This window comes from Diadema antillarum, unplaced genomic scaffold (assembly GCF_040938485.1).
Source record: "Diadema antillarum isolate AM-2024a unplaced genomic scaffold, OU_Dant_1.0 scf00000040, whole genome shotgun sequence".
NCBI lineage: Eukaryota > Metazoa > Echinodermata > Echinoidea > Diadematoida > Diadematidae > Diadema > Diadema antillarum.
Window position 1 is genome coordinate 1,607,418 of NW_027270929.1, and position 11,692 is coordinate 1,619,109.

Sequence of the window (11,692 nt, forward strand, 5' to 3'; positions counted from 1 at the left end):
CCTACCATACACCTTCGGATTCATGAGACTGCCTAGTCATGAATGTCACCAAAGCGCATTGATGACGAAACAAAGGGGCGCGCGCATCTTTTACTCCTCGTTGAATGTTTGCTCCAGGGTAAGTGAACTTTCATATCCCCGCAGGTCTTAGATGAGAACGCTAATTGGTCAAAAGTTTGCGCATATCAGTGCGTTTATTTTAGCCGCCTTATCATTGGCTGAAATCACCGTAACCATAGTATGGCACTCCGAGTGTGTTTCTTACGCTGTTCTGATGTGCTGTGTAAACAAATCGATTCATTCGGTATTTGCGTCAAGGCGTAGATATACGTTTTCTCTAGCTTCTAGTGAGCAGGTTGTTTTCTGCTGATTTTATTGTCGGAGAGAGAAATGTCTTCTGCTGACAGCATGGCTGATACGGTAAGGTTCTGTATGATATCACAGACTAAACTTTACTATAATAACACTATCGAATTACGATGTCGTTTCAATGTCTATGTAACAAACTTCATTTGATGAACATTTCGAATTAATATTACATGGAACTTGGCTGGTAAAATGAAATGGCCAATCGTATTAGATGTATACGAGTTGGATATCGAGCTACTATTTCGACGTGTTGTTTCATCTCGCTTTGAAAACGTAGAGATCAACAAAGATAAAAGCGATTTGTGTTAGGAGAGAGGGAAAGACATAAACACAGAAAGACAAACAGCGACTACATGCATGCAATGGGAGAAATGAAGACTGTACGAAAGACTGTATAATAGTGGGATACTGAGAAGACAGGGAGAGAAAGAGAGAGGGGGGGGGGTGGAGAATCAATGGGCACCGACATCATGATATTGTGCATGCGACCCTGACATCCATTGATATTATCTTGCGCCCACTTTATATTTCCTTTCACAGACCAAATCTGATTCAACCAATGTGCGGTCAGGATGCTCCGCATTTTGCTGTCTACCAATCTCCAAGCCGAAGTTCTCGCGCTCTGCGAGAAGGCTTTGCCAAAGATTCCGCCGACGTTCTACCAAAGTTGTAGAATTTCTGCCACCAACAGACAACTCGCCGGAATCTCCTGGTCGACATTCACTGCAGCCACCGCAGATGAACGACGTCAGTAGTGATCAACTGACGTCATCGACCACCTTCCTTGCAACCCCGAAATCTACTCGCCGGCAGAGGTCCGACGACAACACAGATTTTGTTGTGGTTCAACACTCAAAACTACAAGGGCAGACAGAAACTAACACTAAAACCTCAAGCTCGCATATAGTGACGACATACCTTCCGGGACAGATTCCGGAAGATGTTGACTCGCCATCGCCTTCTGCTGATAAAATACAGCATGTTACCATTTTGGACAATGATGATGATCGCAAAGCTGACCTCGTCGAATGTACTGCTAGCAACCAAGTCGTGGAAAAGCAGTCATCGGTAGAATACATGCAGCAGTGTCAAAAGGATAATTTCAGACTCTGCCAGATTGCTAGACTCGTCAATACTTGCCCAGACTCATTGGTTCGCCGAAATTTGATCAGCAGCAATACCATCGGTCAGCTGATCTTTCGAGATATCATGGTTGCTATGAAGCTCTGGTCGGCTGTCTCTGGGAAGATGGCTTCCATGCTGCTAAACAACTCGGCCAAATCACTGATCATCGACGAAAAGTCGAAATCCATTTACGCCAGATTAAAGAAGCTGGTCGGTTCTCTCCGATTTAAGATGTCAGCTCTTCATGAAACCAGAGAGATACTCCACAACATTGTCGCAGCTCAATATGAATTCGAGCAAGAGCAATGCCGACATCAACTCAACGGTGAGGTTTGGGGACCAACATTTATCGATCTCGACAATGAAGAAGTCGTATTCACCAGTGCCGTTGTCCTGGGGGTACAAAGCAAGCAGCAGCAGGACAAGAATTTCACGGACTTTCAAGGAGTGACCAGGACATGCCCCAGGTCACGTGTTACGGCAAAATTTTGTGACTCTGTTGCAGCTGTGCAGGTCCTGACCAACTCGATTGTCCCTCTAGTGCAGCGGTGGGCCGAGATCAGCTGTGGCTGCATACCTCGGTATGACGAGGCTTCTAAGTCAGAAGCTCTTGACAGAGTCGCTCTTGAGTCCAATCGTCTCGACCACCTCACCAAGGGAGTGCTGCAAGGGCTCGAACGAGATCGTCATGTGGCCGAATTCGTCCTGGACGAAGTGAAAAATCTGGACATCCAGCTGGAGCAAAAACAGCGACGTGAGAATAAACGAGTCAAGAAAGGGCTTTTTGCAAACCGGAAATGTCCGCACTCCAACCGAAAAGTCGCAGACTTTTACATGGGAGCCCGCACCAAGGATAGGAGCAATGGACTCCAATTCTACCACATCCCCTTCAGGAGATTGGTAGACGTTTTGCCTCCTGTTGAGGAGGACGGGGAAAGGGATTCTGAGTAAAATGTGAAAAAAAAATGCCACAGGAGATGAGACAAGGGAAGCAAACAAACCAAACTGCAACCATACATCTGACGATTTTTTTTTCAAATCTGGCATTTGAACACAAAATCAATAGGTTGTAACCAATATCTTATTTCTCTTATTTTTCTTCTTGCTCTGCCTTCTGTAAAGAAAATTAGCAAAATTAACTGGTGCCTTTAAAAGTGATTTGTTTTTGTTGATTGAAATAAATGCTGCATTTCCTCGTTAAACTGATGCTGTTCCGTGTAGTTATCGCATTTTCAATGTAAATTATGAAAGGTAATAGGCAGATGTAAAATATTTAAGTTATAGATACATACATACGTGAGTGCGTGAGGGTGCGGGGTGTGTATATATAATGTGTGTGTGTGTTTGTGTACGCGCGCGCTTAATTGTCGTTACATTGCGCACGGAGAATGAAGAAATCTTAAAATTGAACTTTACTTCGGTGGAGTTTAAATCACGAATCATGGCGGTTTTTTTTATTAAAAGGCGATTATTTACTGAGGAAAATATTTTTGCCGAAGGACCCCAACCAGAGATTATCATTATCATCACTAGCGGAAGTGATTGACATGCACACGATGGCAAAATCAAGTGATTTATTTTGCAGGTCTTGATGGCTTGTGTTTGTGCTTCACACTGCTAACTTTTGTCTCCCTATGAGTTTGCTCATGTATACTACATGTATACAGTTGTCTTAATTTCATTTTCAAACAATGTAATGCATCACGCAAATTGCGCAAAAGATTTGACACGTAAGGGATAATCTTATTAAGAAAACAATGGATTCTCTATATCTTTTTCTTTTAAAGTCAAATTAATTAATTAATTAATTAATCTATTTATTTCTTTGTCGACAGAAAACAACACACACTTCACACTAATTAGTGACAAAAGACTAATGTAAGCGGTACAGTGTGAAAGAGCGAGAGGGTACAACGATAGCGAAACATTATAATACACCTTGTTATAACGAAACACTGTAATAAATCACCTTGGAGAACAGACTATCCGAACGAAAAATATAGTAGAGCGACGAAAATGCAATGCTTGTAATTTCTACTCCTTCTCTACTCTTTCCTCCTCCTGTACAGTTGTGATGCTAGATCAATATCATGGTGATGTTTGAAAGATATAAAAGTATATTAAACCCCTCAGTGCATAAGTTCCGAGTGACACGACCATGTTTCTACAGAATATATTACTCGGCCAGGGTTTGTTCCGATTGAGATCGACTGTCTTTGAAGCCCTGCCCCCTTCGAGGGATCTGATTATAATGGTGAGGTATAACAAGTATAGCCTTGAGACGGTCGAGTTGCCGTACGTCATTCATGCTTCTATAACTGTCTTTATTTTGTTAACATTTTCGATGCAATTACCCGGCGATATCCCCTCCTTTCTTTCTTTCTCTCTCTTCCTTTCTTTCGTTGCCAGATACGTACATAGGATATGCACAATCAGATGTGCTCCGTGTCGATGTTAATTCACTTTTGTCCTCTATGACGTAAATACGTCTGTTAAAACACACACACACACACACACACACACACACACACACACACACACCAACAAACTGGGAAACAGCAGGTGACCAATGGGAGATGATAGAGTCATCAACTAAGACCAAGGCAGAGTTTATGAAGAGAGAGAGAGAGAGAGAGAGAGAGAGAGAGAGGGGGGGAGATATAGGGAGCGAGGATTGAGAAATAGAAGATGGATGAATGAACTCAATAACATACGCGGGTCAAGATTTCCAGGAAAACATGATGAGAGACGAAGTGCTAAAGAAGTATGCGAGTATCATTAATAACTTTGTGTATTTTCATAGTTGTGTGAATGTCAATCGAGGATTACGTCTCCTCTTATGATTAGTCATTCTTGACAGATTATTGCGACACTCATACTAAATTTCTTCAAGAAAATTTTCATGAGCTATTGTATCATATTGACAGTTTGATAATAAATGACTTAAACCTCCATTGTAATAACATTACCAATTATTCTGTCAAAAAAAAAACCTGACATCAGCTCAAGATTAGTAATGTTAGATAACATTATAGAAATGTTAAGCTATACTTAGTGTAAGGAGAAAGTAACTAAAATCAATATTTAAAGGGACGATCCATACCTCAAAATATTTTGTGTGACTAGAAGTAGAAAAGTGAGAGGAGCAGGACAAGGAAAGCTTGAACAAATTATGATCGAAACAGAGAAAATTATGATTTGTTTTCAAGTTACAGTATGGTCAATCAATAAAGCAAATTCATGATGAAGCAATACACTTGGTGAGCTCACATTCCATTTGCCCTGCATGTGCATTAAAAAAAAAAATCTTCTTCTTTCCGTTATTGATGACGGCATATACTTTTGGCATGTAGGGGGTGTATAGAAAAATGTTTGCAACAATTGCCTCGGTACACGAAAGGTTTTGTTGAGCTGTTACACTACTGAGTTCAGCTGAGAATAACCTACTGTGTAATAAACTCTCTTCCCATCCCGGGCCAAACCACTTCCAGAAGTTTAAAGAAACTTAAACCTCGCCCTTATTGTGTAACCGCATTATTCTATAGAAAATGTGATGGCAGCTCTTGCACAGTACTGTATTCCTTTGGTCGTCAACTCTAACAGCAACTGTTCAACTCCCTTTTCTTTAAGGCAGATCGAACTGAAGACAACGGTAAAAAATAAAAAATGACATAAAAAACCGAAAAGTAAGCCCGAAACAAAATACAGTATGCCGCCCATGGTGCATCATGCGCTCACGTTACCCTTTTCCCGCTGAGCATAAGTATCGTTGGTGGCGCTCTTGATTAAGACCAAACTGAGAACAAATTCATCCATCTGTATACAAACGCCAGCTTGTCCACACATTCCCATCCCACCTCCTAACCCGTTGCTGTAATCTGTCCCGACCATCACCATCACCAACATCATCATCATCATCAACATCATCATCATCTTCGGAAAGCGATGTCGCGTGAGGAAGAATAACAGGGCTTGTTGTCTTAGCATGCTGTGATAGCCCGTTGGAAGTAGGTTGGGCGTGCTCAGGAGTACGCCAAGCGTGAAAGATGCCGTTGGCCTTTCGATCCGGCGAGTCGCATTTCCTGTGCACTGAGGTCTTCAAAACTATATAAGGCTGTCAGAAATACAGACGAGTCCCACAGTCAGTAAAAGAAGTCTAGCACGGAAATAGTATGCACAAGGTACTTTCACTTGATATGGACATATGGAATAGTTAGAGCAGCCACTATCAAAATTCAAAGGGCATTTCCATTCCATGTTCAAGTTGACTTTATAAATGCCATAGAGTAAAGAAAGAAAACTAAAAACAATGTCTTGAAACAGAGCAAAAGTAAGAAACAACTGCGTTTTTTTTTTAAAATACATGTTTCCGTGTTTCAATTAAATTGAGTCACAATCACCATAATAATGTAGATCAGGCCGTCGTCCTTAGAAAAATCCCTCTATATAGTACTGAAAAAAATGCAGTTCAGTTTTACTGCATAAATGGCACTAGAAAACTATAATTTTCCTTGATGTTATAGCGTTGAATTACGGAATAACTTGATACAAGGTATGAAGATAAATATGTAAGCCTATCAAAAAGGGAATTGTCAGTTGGTAACCTTATCAATCACATCATCTGATTTTATTGTGGCGGATACTATAGCAATAGACCTACACTGTAACATTAATATTCTATTGGTAATAAGGCATGATAATGTTCGTTTTGACTTCACTGTCATGACGCTCAACTGTAGCACAGGATGGGCCTAGGTTTATCCTTGTCAACGATGAAAAAAAAAATCGTCATGACGGTTAGCAGTTAACACGTGCAAACGAGACAAAGCTTATGTGGTATAAACAACTGACGGTGAATGACACGCGCGGATCGAAACAATATGCGAGAGCGTATAACATCCACGAGATACATATCACCGTTTACTTTTACAGTATATTATTTCAGTGGTCATAATCTGTATGGTGTGCACGGATCCCGCAAAGGTCATGTGGTACGGTGACTGCTATCATCCAGTAGGCAATATTGCACGCGGATGAGGGCATGATCAACCACAGAAATATAAGAATTACTATGATCTCTTTGTTTGTTTTCTTACTTGTCTTTCTATGTTTGTATGTTTGTTTCCGTCTTAATAAAGTGAGAAATGTTTCTTTGTGTTCATGGTGTTCAAGGAACGTTAGTGGAAAAGAAATGTTCTGTTGAGACATGACACGAAGTTTACTTTTTCTTATGATATACCTTAACAAAGAAAAAACAACAATCTACATGCATCGTACAGACTAATAGGTGATAGTTATGACAATTTCAGACAGTCAAAAATTCTTCCAATGAAAAGTGGATTTGAGTTTATCTGTGACTTTTTAAAAGTATTTATACCTACTTTATGAACTAATTTCATAATTATACCTGTATATTACAATCAAGTTATAATTGTTACGTTGAATTACATTCAATTTCGAAGTTATTATTATCAGAGCAAGATTGTACTCGTCAAGTTTATCGATACATCTATATGTGTATCTATACATCAGTCTTTAATTTCTCTTGCGAAGGGCCATACCATGGCACAGCTATATAGCATATGAACATCACTGTCGGATACTCGCTATTCCCTGCTATTATTGCATTTCTATATAGAGTGTTTCAGATTTTGCGAGCAGTGACACTAATTATTGTCATCCGCCTTTAGAAATATGATTAAAATATGACAGTAGCTGATATTAGATATTGTTGCATTTTGATATACTTTATCAAGTTGAGATTCAATGGGCTCTTGTCGTTCCATCCCATGATGCAATGCGAATGACGTCTATCACGATAACGAGAAATGGCTGTTATGTCCTTCGTTCGGCCTGTATTTGTATTGATCGCGATATAGGACGTGAGTCTAAATACCATTGCACCGATCAGCCAGTTGTACGCGGCATCTCATGTTTATGAAAGCTGTATCAACATCACAATCATTAGGGGAGGCCATCCAATATGCCGTCAGAATTTATGTTCTGTTATAGCATATCCTGATATACCAGCGATATATACATCAAAGCAGGTTTATTGTTTAAGCTTCGCTGCGTGATAATATTATTATTTTATGTACTCCTGCCGACTCTCTGGAAATATACGACTATCAAAATCTGGCCCTGCCAGGATGTTCCACAGTCAAATTTAATCATTCTCTTAAATCCATGCTCTCTTTAAACTATTTCAACTTCAAAGCGGATACTAAAAACAAGAAAAAAATGCGTATTAGATGTGTAATTCATGACAAACCGCAAGGAAAAGAAACAAGCAAAATAACACAAAAACACTAAAATGAAATCCTTTCAAACTGCACAAATCTTTAATAAGGCCTAAAGATAAAACAAACTACATCTGTGTACTAACAAAATAATTACAGTATAGGAATATTGCGATCAAATAATACCAGTGTACTAAACATCAGGGTAAATCCGTAATCTCTCTTTTTTTCAACCATTATACTGCTACTCTGCAACAACATGACAACAACAGCAAAAAAAAAAAACAAACAAACAAACAAACAAACAAACAATAACATGCGGGCCTGCTATTATACAGGGCGGTGTTGTAGACAGAACGTATAGTAAAGAAAGGATATGGAAGCATAAAAAAACTAAAACATTCTAGACACTTACCTCATCAGGCAGTTCACTCATCTTTCCTGGATAAGGATGAATCAGGAAAAGAACACAATCGGATGAGAATCGTGTGACTCCACTCATTTGACGCCGATGACACTCAATGCAAATTTGCAGTGACGTTTTGTCGACAATTCAATTCACTCAATGAATATTTAGTGGAAATTAACATCAGAGACTTCGCGCTCTTCGGAACAGGGGAACTGGTTTGCGACATTATCCAGGAAGCATAAATGCTGAAAATGCATCAAGATAAGTGGATAATAATGTTGTTTGAAAAAAAAAATCCTTTGGAGCAAATTCCAAGTGAAATTTGAACAAATTAATCACCTGACCAAATGTTGCCATATACATTTCTTTTGATGCCAAGGTAAATTAATGTAATCAACTGATAAATTCGAATATGTATAAAATTCTAAACAAAACCTCTTTGGATTGAATTGATTTTGATTAGAACGAGAACCAGGTTATACATTATAAGGAGGAAATAATATCTGGTAGGCTGATGTAGCCTATGGTTCTCTTTCCGTGAACCTGCAGTGTGGCATTGTCGTATATGGTACCTCCATAATTATCATTATGCAATTCTTGTTAAATAGTTAAGTCTATTCCACTTCAATAATGTTCTTTCAGTATCGGTAAATATGTTCAAAACTATTTGCAAAAGTGAAAACCGTTTACAAATCTGATTGCAACTTACTGTTTACGAACCCTGATTGATGCTGATGACGAATTCGCTACGTTCGCAAACATTCCGGCCGCTCAATTATCTACCCCTTAAACGAGTCACAAAATGAATGCATATCTGTAGCCCAAGAAGGCTGAACAAAAAGTTCTGAACAGGCATGGAAGTATTTCTTGCTTCAGAGAGGACCGTCTCTAACTACTGTATGGCCTATTTAAAGCGAACATCAGAACAAAAAAGTTTGAATATGACAACCATTGCATAAAAGCAATAGTCTTAAGTAAGATATTACAGGTTTACAATAAGTGAGAGTTATGAACTTATGGCTTACGTTGCTTGCTGACAGCACGACGTGAAGAGGTTGCACCATGGTTAGCTGCCTTAGAGTTGTTCATGACTCCTTTGTCAGATGTGGCGCCTCTCCGTGTGTACACTTAGGCACTTGCTGCTTTGAAAATCGCTCTTGGAGTTAAGTGCACGCCTACGAGACTGTTGCTCTGACGTCGAGCAGAGGGGTTTTTGGCCGATGCATCACAGCGTCCTCAGTTTTACCACCCTGGACCTCCTATCCTTCGTGGAATCTAATAGCTCGTAGTGACTATGAGAATACCCGCTAACTGTGTCACGACCGCGGGACATCTGCCGCCCGAACGCGCCTGTTACTTTATGGCGTTTCACGTTTCTGCAAGACCGGGGATAAATCACCGCATCGCAACACTCGTACTCGAGCGTCACGTGAAAATTTTCCGAGAATTATGCCGATGCGCTTTAATAGGTACTTAGAAAGATGAGACGTTGCCCTCACGATATTAAAGCTCAAGTACAGTATACTTTCGACACTCTTGGGGATTTCAATTCTCCACACATTTCACATCAGATGTAGATCATCAGATCAATATATATATATATATATTTTTTTTTTTTGGGGGGGGGGGGGCAAAACGAGTTTTTGGCCCCCCCCCCAAAAAAAAAAAAAGTTCCCCCTGCAACAAATAATTAATCAATTGTTTAAAGACCAAAATGAACAATAAAGGCACTTTTCTTGTCTACAAGTTGTCAATTTCATAACTTAAAATGCGAAATTTTCGCCCAGTTAGGGGCGAAAATCCAAACACGTTATTAATATACATTGTCTATACACCAATATTTACTTATGAGTAAATTTAGTGTATAGATGGTAGCTTCGCGTCCTCGAGTGTGCCCCCTGAAACATACCTTTAGTAAACCTTACATTTTCCCTTTCTTCTATGCTTTTTAGCAATATAAGAATAATTTTTATTGCTCGAACAATGCGATCACGTTTAAGCTTTTAATAAATACATTTCAGACGAATGGCAAAGTGAAAGTGGCTCGCTCGCTCTGCCCGTACTTATAGTAAAATGAACAGTTTTCATAAGTTATGATTATAGTCCTTCCCAGTGATTTTTACTATGTTTAATCCCTAGAAATTTGAATTAAAATGTTCTGTAAACGCGACTTTTATACTCTGTTTCCACAAAAAGTCCCTACCGTGATACCCCCTCCCACACCCTCATCCGCTCGGTCGCAACGCTCCCTCGCCGAGGATCTCACACCGTCACATAATAATCGTAGTCCTTCAAACTAAGTTTTTTTCGTCATGTTTACTTCCCTAGAAATTTGCTTTTAAATGCTCTATAAACGCGACTTTTGTACTCTGTTTTTACAAAATGCCCTACCATGGGAGGGGGGCATCCCCCCTCTCACACCCTCCCCCCGCTCGGTCGCTTTTTTTTCACTATGTTTAATTTCCTAGAAATTTGCTTTTAAATGCTCTATAAACGCGACTTTTGTACTCTATTTTTGCAAAAAGGCCCTACCCCTACTTTTTTTTTTTTTTAACAAAAAGTCCCTACCCCTACCCCCGCTCGGTAGCTTCGCTCCCTCGCCGAGGATCTCACACCGTCACAATGTGCCCCCTCGAGATTTTGCCCCCCGTTGATGGCAACGTAACGTTTTGGTGATATTTGTGATCAGACAAAGAACTAGAAAGCTTGCAAAATTATCGTAAATCTATGATGTTACTCACAGCATTTGACTCACATAACCGTATTCATGTTAGGGGCGTTTAGATTAAAAAAGAAAAAAAAATCTGCAGATTTATTTTCTTCCTGAATCACCAAATCAAACGCGAACTAAAGATCAGCTTCACTGCATATCAGTCATTTACATCATAGGCGTCTTCTCTTATAGAATAGAACAAACTGTCTCGAAGTACATTTTTGTACTTTGCCCAAATACCAGCAACACTGACATCTTTTATATCCTGATATTTCGATGTATGCGTCTAACCCTCCTTAATGTTCCCGTCCCATCCCCACACTCCTTTAATGGAGGGGAAATGACAGTGTCTTCCATGCAGTCGAGATGACATAAATTATGACTGAATATGTTACAGTCAGGCCATATAAGTATCATAAAAGGTACGAATACAGGTCTCAAATGAATCAAGATAGTCAAATTATTTAGGAAAAAAAATACCTTAAAAAAACCGCGCAGGAACATACTTAATTCAATAACCTCTTTTTTATACACCGTGCTGGTAGAATGTTATCTCGCCTGCATCTTTATTTGTAACAAATCATGTTGTTGTTGCTGTTGCTGTTGTTTATTAGTAGTGGTTGTTGTGGTCCACGGTGTTAATGTTGTTTCTGTTGTTGTTGTTGTTGTAGAATTGTTCGTCTGTATCAAGCCAATAAGGACACTTTCAAACTCTTTGGCTGTTTTCTACGATTGAAAGAATTATAGTCGTTATATACAGTATCCGAGATGTGATCCGAAAGTCACAAGAAGCACGAGCAGTGCGTCAGAATTAGCCAGAAAAGCTGCGTCAGAAAT